Here is a 16,190-nt window from a genome sequence, read left to right as displayed (position 1 = left end):
TCTAGGGAAAGACTAAGGTTGCAATTATATTCTGGTGCATTCTTTGTAGAGTACCACAACTCAGCATGACTCCTTGCAAAGTAACATAAGCAGAGAGAGATGACCCCTTGTTATCTTTATAACCCAAATTCTGACAACAGGCAAAGAGAGGAAGACTTAAGGATAAGCACATTTAAGGGGATAAGGCTGAAGATGAGGTCTAAGAATGGACTTCAAGGGAAAAGAGTGGTTTAGATATGGATTTACAGGAAGAGGTGGAAACTCTCGTCAAAGACAGGGTGGCTGACATCCGAGGCGCTACAACTACCTGGTTTGTTTCAGTGTTGCTTTGGTAACACATGAAACTCTTGAATCATGTGGGGTCAGGTTAAATCATGTTACTCTTTTCCATACCAGCACTGCCATCCTCCCAGCCATCTGCTGGCCTCGAAACTCAGCTCAGTCCCATGTGGGTCAGAACTCTATTTGGTACCAAGATGATGAGATTGAAACTTTGGAGGTGGGGAGGGAAGAGCATCTTCCACACAAGCTTGGCAATGTAAGAATTGGGTCTTTATCCTCTAAACCCGAGGTGGAGGACACAAAAAGATTCTTCCCAGCATGCAAGGCAACACCCTGTTCAGCACTCTCTTCGCGGAAGAGATGGATAGATGGCGGCTAACAGATTGAGGTTGAATCCTGACAAGACAGAAGTACTGTTTTGGGGGGACAGGAGGCGGGCAGGTGTGGAGGACTCCCTGGTCCTGAATGGGGTAACTGTGCCCCTGAAGGACCAGGTGCACAGCCTGGGAGTCATTCTGGACTCACAGCTGTCCATGGAGGCGCAGGTCAATTCTGTCTCTAGGGCAGCTCCATCTGGTACGCAGGATGAGACCCTCCCTGCCTGCAGACTGTCTCGCCAGAGTGGTGCATGCGCTGGTTATCTCCCGCTTGGACTACTGCAACGCGCTCTATGTGGGGCTACCTTTGAAGGTGACCCGGAAACTACAATTAATCCAGAATGCGGCAGCTAGACTGGTGACTGGGAGCGGCCACTGAGACCATATAATACTAGTCTTGAACACTGGCTCCCAGTACGTTTCCGAGCACAATTCAAAGTGTTGGTGCTGACCTTTAAAGCCCTAAATGGCCTCGGTCCAGTATACCTGAAGGAGCGTCTCCACCTCCATCGTTCTGCCCGGACACTGAGGTCCAGCTCCGAGGGCCTTCTGGCGGTTCCCTCACTGCAAGAAGCCAAGTTACAGGGAACCAGGCAAAGGGCCTTCTCAGTAGTGGCGCCCACCCTGTGGGACGCCGTCCCACCAGATGTCAATGAGAAAAATAACTACCAAACTTTTAGAAGACATCTGAAGGCAGCCCTGTTTAGGGAAGCTTTTAATGTCTAATAGATTACTGTATTTTAGTGTTTTGTTGGAAGCCACCCAGAGTGGCTGGGGGGACCCAGCTAGATGAGCGGGGTATAAATAATAAATTATTATATTATTATTATAAGATGCACAGATCATCAGTTAATTTACATAATTCACTAATTTCTTATAAATACAGATTCCTCACAAGTTGAAAAAAGCTAAGACATCAGGCAGGAAAAAAAACTAGCCTTGTCTGTTGTTGTTTTTACTCTCAAGGATAGTATGATATTTTCTTTAATAAAAAAAACAAGTAGAGGAACATTAAATGATACCCCTACTTAAACCCTGAAGTTGTTCATTCAATCACCTCCTTCTTTTGTGTAGATAGTGCCTCAGAAATGTATGCTGCTAAGAAGGAGAAATCAGAGCTTATGTTTTAATTTATGGTTTCAAAAGAACAAGAATCAGCAAACACTTTTTCTAAAAGCACAAGCAAAACAAAACCCCCTACTGTAAAGGGATGTGCAATGATTTCCTCAGGAATCCCTTCCCAAGTGTCCAGTACGAAAGCAAACTTAAAACTGATATTCAAACCAGGAACACTCCACTCTTCAAACCCTTTCAAAACAGCAAAGCCTTAGCTAGCCAGGAGCATCCCATATACATTGCTCAAAAAACCCACTGCATTCAACACCATGAGCAAAGATCCTAAATTTTCCCCCACTTAAGTGATCCAGTTTACAGAATTATGAGTGTATTCCTTTGGCCTTTACCTCAAATCAGAAGGTAGAAGAACTACCCTGGTATAGAAGCAGATCTAAAGCAAAACAGCAGCAAGGAGTGGAATATGAGATGCCCTTGTTTCAATGGTCACCTTAGCCACAAACAAACTACGAAAAGCTGCTCTTTCTTTCATCTCTCCAATCCATCATATGGGGATAGTAATAGCCAACTACCTTGCAGGGTCATCGATGAGGCTAACTGATATAATGTATGTGAAGCACTATGAGCACTAACAAAACAATTTAAAATAGAACAATCCATTGAAACTAACAACTCTCTGCAGCTCAATGTTTATTCCTCCAAGCCATAGTAAGTATTTTCTACAGCTTAACAATATCGAACTGACAGATATTTAAGTTCAGGCTATAAAAGCAGCTGCAAAAGCACTTAATGGAAAGCCACGCATGATATAAAACCCAATTCATTAGCTTTAGTTAGACTTTTATTATAAAGTATTCCCACTGACTTGGCTGAAGTACAGGACCCCCTGTAGCCTTGCTTCCTTCTCCCTTCAGCCCCACAAATGCTAACAGGGACTTTAGCAGCAAGCTAAAGAAACCCTGACATCCGGATTAAGTTCAAGAGGTTTCCAATGCTTCAGCTTACCCCACTAGTCTTTCTTTGCAAGTGCTTCCTACAAAGAGGCGAAGGAAGCAAATGCACTGAATAGTATGATATGTCTTACACCAGATCAACTTCTGTAACCACAGAGGCCATTCTATACGTAGTGCAGGCAGCGGTCAATGGGTCTGTCAAAGCAATTAACCACAAAACAAATCCCTCATAAGTTACCAGTCTCCACTGAGCAGTAAGGGCTTTGCTGTTATAGAGCACATGCACTCAGGCATAAGGAACACTATATCAAAAATTGATCCAAGAGACTGTGATCTAAAAGCATGAAATCTCTCAAAATCTTACAATGTATAAACATTTGTTTTCTTTGAAAGTGAACCTAATGACAATCTGATTCACATTTGATAGACCCAACAGGGTGGGTGAGACTCCTTTAGAGTCCAGATCCAGTCTACAGGCCACTGCTTTACACTCTGTGCCTTATAATGTATGTTGCTGCAATGTGATAATTTGTGTTGCACTAAGGTGGAGGCGGGACGCAGGTGGCGCTGTGGGTTAAACCACAGAGCCTAGGACTTGCCTATCAGAAGGTTGGCGGTTCGAATCCCCGGGACGGGGTGAGCTCCTGTTGCTCAGTCCCTGCTCCTGCCAACCTAGCAGTTCAAAAGCACGTCAAAGTGCAAGTAGATAAATAGGTCCCGCTCCGGTGGGAAGGTAAACAGCGTTTCCGTGCGCTGCTCTGGTTCGCCAGAAGCGGCTTAGTCATGCTGGCCACATGACCCGGAAGCTGTAAGCCGGCTCCCTCGGCCAGTAAAGCGAGATGAGCGCCGCAACCCCAGAGTCGGTCATGACTGGACCTAATGGTCAGGGGTCCCTTTACCTTTTTAAGGTGGAGGCACCTGGTAAGTTTTACTAGGAAATACAGCCTGAGCGCATTCATGCTTCCAGTAACAGCTTGCAAGGTTACAGTGGGTTTCTTTCACACTTTTCTTGGTCACAAGATTAGCTGTGGATTAGTTACAGGTTTGAATCATTTTACCCTGCTTTTAAGTGGGAAAGGCTCCCCCAGTGCCCTTAAAGATCAATGTAAACCAAGACAACCCCTGCCTTCATGCTTACAATCTATAAGACAAAAGCGGATGCGTCAGGAGGAGGAAACAAGAGCAAACTTAGACAGTACTTCCTCCTCTTCTTGGGTTTTCAGGGTGTGAAGGCAACGGGGAGGCCATATTATCACCATGTATATTCCTATATTCCCATTGTTCATAAAGTGTAGTATCTCATAAGAACTTCCACAAAATCGTCAGCATTTGATCCCAAATATTTTTGTCCTTTAACAGCCCCCCAAGGTTAAGTTACAATGCTTAAGTTGTTCAGCTTGCGGAGGAGGCTCCCTCTCAAACAGTCCTATACTACATGATCAGCTGTTTCTTCCAGTTCACAAACTACACAAAACCCAGCATCAATCTGTCCGGCATTAAATAAATTACTCTAAAGAGCACAGTGCCCTGCCAAAATACTAAATAAAGCAACTTGTTTCTTCTGGTGATTAAAGATCTAAAAGTCTCTCAAAGCTGGTCAAAAAAATAAAAATAAAAATACCTTCCTCCTACTCATGAGACTTGTTTCCCAATATTTCTGCCATTCACCCATAATCTTCTGCTTAACCCAACATTTTACTTCCATGGAGCTGAAAACAACATTAATGCTGAGTTGCTTGTGTCTCAAATCATTCTTGGCTACCAGATCTTCCATTTCCCATGTTGGCCAGAAGTCAACTAAAACTGACCAAATACCTATTAACAGTGGTTCTGAATTCAAGAACCAGATTTCATTTACCAAGTTATATATCCCATATCTCCATTCTGAACAGCTAACAACCCCAAGAAGCAGTCGGTTAGCAACATCCCCCTATCAGGCCCTGCATCCCTAACCCACTCCAAAAACCAAAATTATAGTCACCAACTTGGCCACTGTTATAGAAACCTAATTGGATTAATGATAGCTCTTTTGAACTCTACATGTTGCTGTACCAGTTGATATAGGAAGAAAGTTCTTGTAAGGACCAGCTGTGGTGGAAACAGTTGGTGAAGAGGAGCCAAGTGGAGCTGGTCTCTCAGCAGAGTCAACGGCATGGTGCTACCTCCAATGCCTCTTTGGCTCTTGCAGTTGCTGCCAGGTGAAAACTGAGGAACAGAGGAGTCAGTTGGAGCTGGTTCAGTGGCTCCATCAATTAGATTATTAAGTGGTCAATGACTCATTCCCTGGTCAGCATTAACAGGAAAATGCTCTGAATGAATGCCAGATATTCTTCACTTTAAAAAGGAACAGCCCTAGTGGTGCAGCCTTTATTTTGCAAACCTTTCATAGGATAGTTCTTACTATAATGGGAAGAGGTTGCAATATTGAATGCAGTGAACAAAAAGGCATGGGACTGACAGTGCCTAAGTTTTAACCAGTTATTGTTATTCTTGCTCTCATTATTACTACTACTAGTAGTGCTATCACCACCACTACTACTTATTCAACAGAGCAGCTTTACCAGTACTCCAGTCTGAAATCTGCCAATGAAACATCATATTCTGCTGCAAAAGAAGTTCCAAAGCTATTGCAGAAAGCTAGTTTCTTTAAAAAGGTGTGGTGAATAGAATTTAACACAAGAAAATATAACTCTATTCATCATGGATAAAATTACTTCATTCATCAAAGATAACATCAGGAGTGATAGCAATCTAGGTATGAGGCAAAAAGTCTAAGACTGGAGATCACTTTCTCAAAATTGTGAAGCTGCAGGGAAGGGTGTTGGGTTTAGGATTCTTAAAAATAGCTTGCATTCTGAACAATGGAGAAAGTTGGAGGTATATAAAAGCAAGAACAAGGCCAGGCAACATGATTTGAGCAAAATATTTATTTGCATGTTAAGAGGGAGCTTGATTCTACAACTGAGGTATGGCCTCATCCAGATAGTATTAAGTGAGTCAACACTAAGGACCATTTTCTGACTTACATAGGGGTCTTGTCAGTCTTACTTGCCTTCTGACAGAGAGAGGCAAAACTGATAAGGATCCCCCCCCCCTTTTATGTTCAGGGGAGATCATACTGAAGGGTTGGGAGAAGGAGCTCAGAGAAGTATTAATACATTTTTTCTTCTTTTCAAAAATACGTGTCAAAGAGATATGGGCACATCTGTAGAGAAAGCAATTGGTTTACTGGTGTTAAATGAGATTACAGGAAAGTACTCACTTTTTTAAAAAAAATTACTAGTTAGTAAAATATTATACATTAGTTATTGCTTAGTATCAGAAAAAAATTGTGTGCTTCATAATGTAAATCACAGTTCATCAGCTACACACACCATCTAATGGTTTCAATCTCAGGGTTCAATCCAATTCCATTATTTCTTTCCCAGGACTGAAAAAATCTCATTCTTCATGTTTCCCATGCATTTCATTCTGCCTTCTCTATATTGCAGTGGGTGTGCCAAGTTAAGAATTTTAAGAAATAGCATGTCATCTCCCATTGACAGAACTTCTGCTTCCCCAGCTCCATTGTGTGGCCTCATTTTCTAAACATCAAAACACAAAAGTAGTATTTCCTGCCAATGGAAACACAACTTTGTTGAAAAGCATTAGGATCTTCTGCATCAATGATGAAATAAATGGGCATTCCTTGCAGAAGAACCTCAAGGGGTGCCTTGCTAGTAATCTCAAGTGACAAAATTAGGGGACAGCAGCAAATTTGCAAGAAGAATGTTGACCGGATGCCATCATCACTACTACACATTGGTTTGGTGCCAACATGAGGCTGGAGTGTTCTATTTTCATTTTGTAATCACTGCTGCAACAAGACGGACTGGGCATATCCATTTCAACTGTACAAGAGCAGGACAGAATGCATCCCAGCCCCTTCTAGTTTCTCGGTAAAACCATTTCAGTTCATGAACATGTTCAACAAAACCGCACAGCAACACAGCACATGTAATCACCAAATGCTAGTGAAAAATCATACCCATTTGTGCGCAGGTTCAGAGAGCAAAGCTGCACACAGCACATCTGTGGTGGCTGCTACCAGTTTGGGAAGTTTTGTCACAGAACATCCACCATTTTGAAATGCCCCATTTTGTAAACCAGCACTGTGATAGTCATGATAAGTAGATTCTACTACTTTACTGTTTCATCTCATTTTCGATTATTTATCCTTTACTGGGTTTGCAGCCCACCGGCAGACTTCAGTTAACAGCTGAAACAGAACTGAAACTCTCCCCAATTAAATTTGACTCCCTGCTTTGAATACATATTGAAATAAGTGAATCCTATGTTCAAGAAGTATTCTTAAGCTAAGCTTCCATTTAACTCAAACTTTAGTTAAACAAGCTGATGATGTTCTTTTGTAAAGCTTTATGCCAACTTTAAGGAAAGCATTATATTCATTCTCTGGTCCATATGCTATCCACCAGACCAGATAACAAGACGTGTCAATCTTAAAACCACAAATAATTCCCTGACCAAAGCCTCTCTAACTATTTCATGTTTAAAAAGCGCACTTCCTCCAAAAGTTCTCACGCAGCTCATCTTCTTTAAACAAACATATGGGAGTGCAACCCAATCCTCTTCCCAGACACCTTTCCATGAAAACAAGGAATTCTGGAAGGGGGGGGGGAGTGCCTCTGCCTTGGAATTTACTACTAAATCCCAATCCATTTCCCAACAAGTAACTTAAAAGGTTTAAAGAGCTAAACAAACACTCTAGAAACTCATTAGGTATACACTTCCACATACAATGTGTAATTAACCTACAGGATTCATGGTCAGAAGATGTTGCAGCTGCTACTTTTAAAAGTGTTTTTTTAAAAAACAACTGACGTTTACCTGATGGTTAATGCCGAGAGAGTCAATCACAATTTCAAGGCTACCTATCCACCCTCTGTTGCCTTTGTATCTCTGCCCACGACCTCCTCTCCACCATTCTGCTGCCACTCCTACCAAGTTGTCTGTTGTAACAGTTCTGACCATTTTTTCCCCTTACTACCTTTTATGCCTAGAGCACCTTCCCAGAACATAGATCTGTGAGCTCCTTTCCATTTCAGAAGCACTGGCAGCGGGAGGCTCTCTCACTGGCTGCCCAAGGCTTTGTGGGCTGAGCAATTACCCTGATATCTAACCTTTCCTCCAAAGAGCTCAAGGTGACAATGCATAGTGCTCTCCCCTTTCCCTCCTATTTTATCATTACAATCACCCCGTGAGGTATGTTAGGCTGAGAGATAGCAAGTGGCCCAACCTGGTCTCCAAGATCCTAATCAGATACACTAACCACTGCACCACACTGGCTTGCCATCCTAACTTCTCCCAGGAAAATTTAGTTGTCCTCCCTGTTAGTATTTGGGCTCTTCAGCCCAGAGCTTGGGTAATAGGATAATAATGTGAGTAGACTCATTCACTGGATAGTATAGGCTTCTGATTTTAATGTTATTATGACATGGTTTTGTTTTAGTTTACCTTTTACATGCAAGTATGGTAAGCAAGCTGGGTCAAGTCCAGAAAGCCAGATCGAAATATTTCTTAAAACAAAAAAGTATGTGGTACTCTTTATTCACTCAGAACCCTCAAGATCTGGCTTTACCCATTTTAATTCATGCACAATAACACAAGTACAACATACACACCAGCAGCAGCAGCAAATTGGCTCAACTACAGCAGAATTCAAGCAAACAGGAACTTCTTCAGTTCTCCTCACCAGTGAGACCCTTTACACCAGGGATGGCTAATGTGGTACCCAACCGTCCCCCAAATTCCTGTTGAGCTACACCCCCATTTCCCCTGATCATATTGGCCTTGCTGCTGAGGCCAACATGAGTTGGGGTCTGAGAACATATGAACAGCATCACTTTGGCTATCCTGGCTTTACCCCAATTCTGCTAGTAAAAGCCTGCAAAGTCCAAACTTAGTTTTAGTTTCTGTTAAAGAGTAAAACCTTCCATATGGTCAGGAGAAAAGAAAAAGCAGCAGGATCTATATAAATCCTCAATTTAAGGTCACTAAAAGAGCTCTAGCCTCAATCTTCGCAGGTGCACTAACCATGGGTGGGACTGTTCCACTGAAGGATGGCCAAGTTTACACTCTTAGCGGCAGATCCACTACATCTGCTTGTTGGCCTACCGTCTGAATATTTGATAAAGCACAGGCTGTCCTGTTATTTTACTACTCTCTCTCTCTCTCTCTCATTTTGGTGTGGTTTATTTTCCCGTTTTTAGAATACACAGCTGCAGCTAGGAAATGCTCTCTCACTGTAGAAATCCCAGTGGGCAGTGGGCTACAGAACAGCATGGAAAGTACATATCACTCCCCACCTCAAACAGTCACATGTGCATCTTACAAAACACTCCTTATCCTTGCCCATGAACTCAAAAACTCTCAAGCTAAGCCCCTACTACTTCCAGGGGTGGGGGTGAGGAGAGGGAAAAGGACACTGCTTCTTGGCATGGAAATTTTAATTGTGATTTCAAATGCAGCAAGTCAGTTGTAGGGAAAGAAAAACATGTTTTCATCATATTTATACCTAGCAAACCTAAGAAATACTTAGCATCTGCACAGTGCATTTTACTTGATAATAATTTTTATTAATTTTTCAATTACAATAATCCAATAATAGCCTCATTGTAACAATGCCAAATTATAATACAATTCCTAATACAAATCATTCAAATACCAAATTATGTAATTTAGGTGCCCCCCACATGCTAGATTGATGGTTTGGTGATTTACTTTGTTTCTGTGTTCCAAAATCTTATTGATTTCAATCACATTCCCGTCATAACAGTAATCCCTGATACAACAGCTGCAATATTTATAACTTCTATTCATATTGACACATTAAATAATTTATAAGACTACAAGTGAAAATCTCAATCTGCATCATTGTTCTTCCTGTGAGTGACATTTATTCTGGCCATGATGTTTCTTCCTGTCCTTGTATGTCAATCTTTCCCCGGTTGTTGCTGCAATCCGTCATGCCTTGAACAGAGCTGATATTCCAATGTTGTTCCAAAAATTTCTCCCCCACTCAGTCCCATGCTCTTTGTTTTTGCAACTTTAACAGTAGCTGCAAAAGCCACTCTATCCTAGTCAGTAACCTGTTTTCGCCATTTTTATTTCCCAGCTTCAGAAGAAGTGATCTGTTATACTGCCAGTGCCCTTGGCAAGTTTCCAGGCACCTTTCCTTTCTCCGTTCAGCCAAAGATACAACAGCATACCTTCCAGATTCCATACCCACCAATTGATAATTAACACAGTCCAATTAAGTTAAAATTTAAGTCCTTTTAATGTTATTCAGTTGTTGTTGTTTTTTGCCCACATAGTTCAGTTTGATGTTGTATTCCATATCTGCAATCCAGTTTCCTCTTTCTTCACTTGCTCTTTACAGAAATTGATTTAACATTCTAGGGAGGGTTGCTGAATCATAAATGTAAAAAACAAAACTTTATATAAAGAAGCCGTGGGCTCCCCCCACACCTGTCTTTTACACCAAATGAAGTCTTCTTTCACGTTCAAACCTTAACGACTTTGTAGTTGCTTCAATTCCACAGTTTATCATCTCATCTTTTCTAGCACATGCCTGTACATGAGAATCTCTGCTTCTTAATGGCAGCGTAGGGGGGTTATCAGCAGGCAAAGTGCTTTTGCACTCAGCACCTCCTGCCTCCTACAATCCATGCCAGGTACCAAAACAAACTGCCAGTGAAGCCCGTTCCCCCCTGTCCCTGGGGGGAATTTGAAAGGATAATTAACCTCAATCATCCTTGTTTTTTCTTCGCCAACGATCTCCCGCTGTCGTGGGAGCTGCCTCCATTAAGGCACCAGATCCAGAAGCCTACACAGTGCATTTCAGGTGCTTAAACCACAAATTCCCCAAGTAATCAGCCACGTCAGGTAGATCGTTGTAATCCCTACCAGTGTTTCTAAAACCCGGGTCTCCAGCAGTTTTTGGACTACAACACCCATCATTCCTGACCACTGGTCCTGCTAGCTAGGGAAGATAGAAGTTGTAATCCAACTACAGCTGGAGACCCAAGTTTGAGAAACACTGTTTATACTATATTACACAACACAGCAGGAAAAAATGATGAAAACCAGCACAACTAGATTAGCATTTCTAACAACAACATGATTGCATGCCTCTGCCTGTATGGTGGTGGGCTATACAGTGGTACCTCCGGATACGAACCGGATCCGTTCTGGATCCCCATTCGCATCCTGAAGTGAACGTAACCCGCGCCTGTGGATTGCGATTCGCCGCTTCCGTGCATGCATGTGGTGTCATTTTGACCGTCTGCGCATGAGTGAGTGGCAAAACCCAGAAGTAACGTGTTCCATTACTTCTGGGTCACCGCGGAGCGCAACCCGAAAGCACTCAACCTGAAGCATATTTAACCCGAGGTATGACTGCAAGGTGAAACTGTGTTTCAAGAAAATTCTCCTTCGGATTACTACAACTAGATTTCAAACCAGGCTGAACCCTGGGACGACCCCTTTCCAATCCTCGCCTATTACAGTTCAAGCACCACTTCCACGGTCAGAGGCAGAGTACCACTGAATACCAACTGCTGAGAACTGCAGGTGGGCAGAGTGTGCAGGCTTCCCACAGGCACCTGGCTGGCCACTGTGAGGCCACTGGCCTGATTCCGCAGGCTCTTCTGTTCTGCTCTGAAGGGACTTTTGTGCATGCATGTCTGAAACAAGCCAAGGAGTTTCATTGGGCGAATACAATCCAACTGATGCACAAGTTGCATTACTGAAAGCAGCAGCTATGGGCCTTGCTATTTTCCTTGAGCACAAAATATAACAAGAAAGACTGGAGAAATGAAACCAGCAATTTAATAAAATAGCAATGCAAAATATAAGAGATGTGAAAGCACATCTCTAGCTGGGTGTCCATTTTTCATGCATTTAGCAAGTGGAAAAGCTGTGGGTGACCACAGATAAAAGCAGACGTGGGTTGTGCTCCAAGCCCAGTCTTTAAAAAAAGGCATGAGTAGATGTTTAGCTTACATGCCAGCAATCCTCTGAGAACCAGTCCAAATGTTAAGATTGATTCTGCCCTCAGGAATGAGCAATGTCACTACAGCTGACTCAACTTCTCCTTGTACCTTGGCAGCCCGACATGATGTTTACTTTTTAAAAAGACAAATGAGAGCTGCTTCTCCTTGCAGCTATCCATAACCAGAGAACAAAGTATTCAGTCACTGAGCTTTCTAAGGGTCCCCTGGGAGTGTGGAACTGATGCAGTTCTGCGCCCTCCTTGCAGCACAGCGGGAACGTCCCACCAGTGCTGTCCCTGTTCCTAAGGAGGACAGTGGCAGTTCCCATCATGCTTCTCACATTATCTCAGTCCTCCAGCACTGCCTCAGGCAGCTGTGCTACAGCAACCCCCATTTCCCAAGGAGAATACTGTAAGGATTCCCTAGAAATATGAGTAGCATTGGGTTTCCAGAATCTCAGGCAAAAGACTTTCCCAACTCCTGTTATCAATACTTTTACCTGGAGATGTACCTTGAACTTTTTACGTTTGTGGAAAGACAGCAGCTCAGTGATGGGCATCTGCTTTGTGTGAGGAAGGTCCCGAATTCAAACCTTGGCATTTCTAAATAGAGCGGGAAATGTTCCCTGCCTGAAATCCTGACATACTGCTGAGGATCAGTGTTGGCAATACTGAGATAGATGAGCCAGTGGTCTGACTCCCTATAAAGCAACTTTCTAGGTTCATATACTTTTCAGTTAAGTTGTGGCCTCTCCCTTGCTCCATCTGCTTTCTTCCAAAACCACCAACACTTATTATGCAGCCCACAAAACCACAAGGCAGTGTTCAGCAGACAGTATAACACAGCTTACGCACCACATAATGAAGGCTACCAGTCTAACACAAGCAAACCTACATTTTTTAACAAAAAAACATGGGTTTTAGCAGACATCTGCCTGTGGATGCAGATGGTGTACCTGTAAAGTAGGCCTCACAAATGCAATTAAGCCTCCTGTTTTTTGTTTAATTGTATATAGTTATAATTGCTGTATGGGAACAAGCAATTATGTTCTGAGCTCTCCTGAAGCTCTAAAACAGAATGATCCACTTCATCAGGTACTACCTGTTAAGTGAACAATTTGAACGAACACCATTCTGCATTCCTCAGAACAGGGCTTCTGAAACTTGAGTCTGCTTTTGGACTACAGTTCCCAGCTTCCCTGGCCACTGGTCCTGCTAGCTCCAGATGATGGGAGTTGTAGTTCAACAACAGCTGGAAACCAGTTTAGGAAACCTGCCTTAGAAGCATCAGCAGAAATATTCCCAGCCTGCTCTTTTAAAGTTGGATGAGTAACATCTTATTAAAGACCTATTTCCCACACCTGAATAACCTTCTTGGTATTTATTACCAAATGCTACACTTACGGTACTTTGGATGGGATGCTGATACCTGGAGAAGGTACAGTCACTACTTAGGGAAAACCATAATAAGAGATGGTTAACAGGGGAGGGTAATAATAAATTCAAGATTCCAAAAAAATGACAGAAGAAGCTAAGCAGCAGTATTTCATAGTCTTGTACTTTCATACACTAGCATAGCCAAAAATATTGGAATATCAACAAACTGGCCACCTATCTGTCTGTGAGTAAAGCTTATCAAATACCCTTTGAAGCTATAAGAGCTTTTGTGGTTTTCCACTCTACCTTCCAGTGCAAGCATATTGGCTTTTCACCACAGGGATGTCAGTGAGAGAAATAAGCTCTTCTGCATCAAAAGAGAATCCTGACCAGCAGAAGTTTCAGTCTGTATTCATTTTCATGCTGCATGGAACCCCCATCTTTTTCTGACTGTGCTCATAATAGTCCAGGTCAACATTGCCCACGAGTTAGGCTGCCAGCCAGGGCGTTAATTTTCTGTAAGGAGAAGGAGCCTTTGTGTGATCTGGCACTATACTTTGCAAAGGTTTTCGAGAGGGGCTGAACTGTAGATAACTTTGAAGTTGATTCTCTCAGCTGCTATTCAGATCAGTACTTTAAATATTTTACTTATTGCACCAATATCTGAGTAAGGTGTGTGGGGTGGGGCAGGGTGGGGCAGGGCAGGGGAATCCAGTCAAAGCCCAACACTGCCAAGGGTCTTTAATTCTTTGCTTAAATACACACTCAAATTCCATAATCACAAATTATTCTGTAGCTAGAACATTCTGCGCAATTAGTTCAAATTCAAGAAATGTATCTAACTGGCAACATGTGCAGTAAGTACTGATGAGAGAGCATTGAATCACTTCGTGTGCACTGCTCTTTTCAACTGGAAAGTGAGTTTTAAGACCTGTAATAATATTTCACTTAATTGCCAAGTAAGATCAAGTCAAAGGGACAAGAAAATATGAAAAGAAATGGAGATCAGGGCAAATAAAACACTATCATTTGTTTCACAGATCCTACACAACAACCCCACAACCAAGAGACTAAAACTTAATACATCTATTTTTACATCATCTACACAATACAGATAATTAATCTCTCATTATAAATGTGTGTGAGAGCCGTTGCCACTGAACAGCTTGCTGAAAACAGACATTGTGGTGTGGCAAAGCAGGACAAAATTAGCAAGCAGTTTTTAGACGGACTACGGTATGTTTCTAATACTGTATTTACAAAGTTAATGACGTAGCTCCTGTAATGCCACACCAAGGTATTCCAAGCTGCTGCTTCAGATGTAGATTCAGCGGCAGCCTCACACTGCCAAGCATGCAACCCATAACTGGAAGCCCAGTAGCGGAGAGCAAGGAAATGCATGCTGAATGCTGTATTTGAACAGTCATTAGGTTACAAAGGAAGTGCACTCCCAAAGGAAATGCCCTTCTAGAGGTAACCCCATCTACCCCTCTGTTTACAGGATACTCAAGTTCAAAAGAACTGACACAACCCTGCTTGCTAGTGCTGCAGAGGAAACAGTTCTGCAAGTATAATCAGCCATAAACAGCTACACAAAGGTGAGGGTAAATTGCTTTCCATTTGTGCTGCATCAACGGACCCATCTACTAATCCTACTCAGACGTGAGTTAGGCATCCTCAGCTCCTCTGCTCTACAGCACTACTTTAACGGAGCACAGACAGTTCAATGCCTTATTATAGAACCATGTACTTCATTGAAGATAATGATATGTTCAAGTTTCAGGTTTCCTTGACACATTGGGGAGGAATGATTACATGCAGGGGCTGTTTCTAATTTGTGTGGCTGGGCAGCACCAAGCAAGCCTGGAAGGGTATCTAGGGGAATTTCACCAATTTAAATGCATGATTTATACTATGCAACTCTCTCTGGTGTGCTAATTTACTGCATAAAGGAGTTTGTTTTAGGGTTAGGGTTCAAATTTTGTATTGTTTGCCTCCAATCTGTAGTGGTAAAGCCCATAATTATTTTTCAGATCTATCAGCAGATGCAAGAGGCTATTTTCTGCCACAACCAAAGCCATCAACTTGAAATACAAGCTATTGACACATCATGATGATGATGATGATGATGATGATGATGTCTAAACCTTCAAATCCAAAGAGGTATCATTTTAGTGTGCTTCGTTTCATTTGGATTTTGGATTTTTTCCAGGAAAACAAGACATCCCCTGGCTGTCTACCATCCAAGTAGTGACCAGGTCCAGGTCCATTTCACTTTAGGAGTGCTTCTTTATGCATGTGTGCATGTCCACCACTTGATTTCTCATCACCTCTCAACTTCCAACCACGTGTGAACCCCTGGAAAGCAACAGCTTTCTAAGGAGAAATCAGGAGTTCCATTTTTGAAGGCCACCTCAATATTCTCATAAACTGATGAGCATCTGTGTGTGAATCGTTTGTTGTTGTAGGCAGGAAACGTGAAACCTTTGGATTGGATCGGCCAAATATATATTTTAGAAGCCTGGACACCTGCCTGCTGCTCTTTAAGCTCAAGCCTTCTGGGGTCTGGTTTATGGATCTGTTCTTCTCCCTCGCTGGCCCTGTCATTTGTATATGGATGCTGTCAAGGAACAAGTTAAAAGTGCATCTTCATTTCAACTAGATGGGGAGCAGGATGATAGATTTAAAAAACAATTCATACTCATGTTGCTTAAAATAGAGTAAAATGAATCATAGCTAAACTTTTCTATCCACAGAATAGTCTGAGGACACCTGATGTGTATTGCCAGCTTAAGACTGATTCACTCCACACTCTTGTGCGTCTGAGGAGGGCTTTAAGGCCCACAGAAGCATCATTTCTGGATCTCAGCTCCCAGGCTCCTTGCACCAGGTTCTCTGGTGTTCCTGACAACATACTTCCCCTTCCCCTTCCCTCAAGACTTCCATTCAAATCCTGGCAACCCATAAATTCTGCAGGCCCAACAAGCGACTATAAGTAACTGTTTCCAGATGCTTGTAACCCAACAAACCATTTCGCAATTTTTCAGTTCAGCTGCTGGCCCAAAATGGACAGCA

At 42.5% G+C, this 16,190-nt stretch overlaps 1 protein-coding gene across 2 annotated transcripts in view; it reads right to left on the bottom strand.

Annotated features, from left to right (window-relative positions):
• LAMC1 (laminin subunit gamma 1) overlaps nucleotides 1-16,190 on the bottom strand; it is a 120,277-nt gene that overhangs the window by 74,600 nt on the left and 29,487 nt on the right. The gene's annotated exons all lie outside the window — the stretch shown is intronic.

Source organism: Podarcis tiliguerta (assembly GCF_965153285.1).
Source record: "Podarcis tiliguerta genome assembly, chromosome: 6".
In the NCBI taxonomy this organism is placed as follows: Eukaryota; Metazoa; Chordata; class Lepidosauria; order Squamata; family Lacertidae; genus Podarcis; species Podarcis tiliguerta.
Note: the sequence above shows the minus strand (reverse complement) of the source record. Positions and strands in the feature narration are given on the sequence as shown.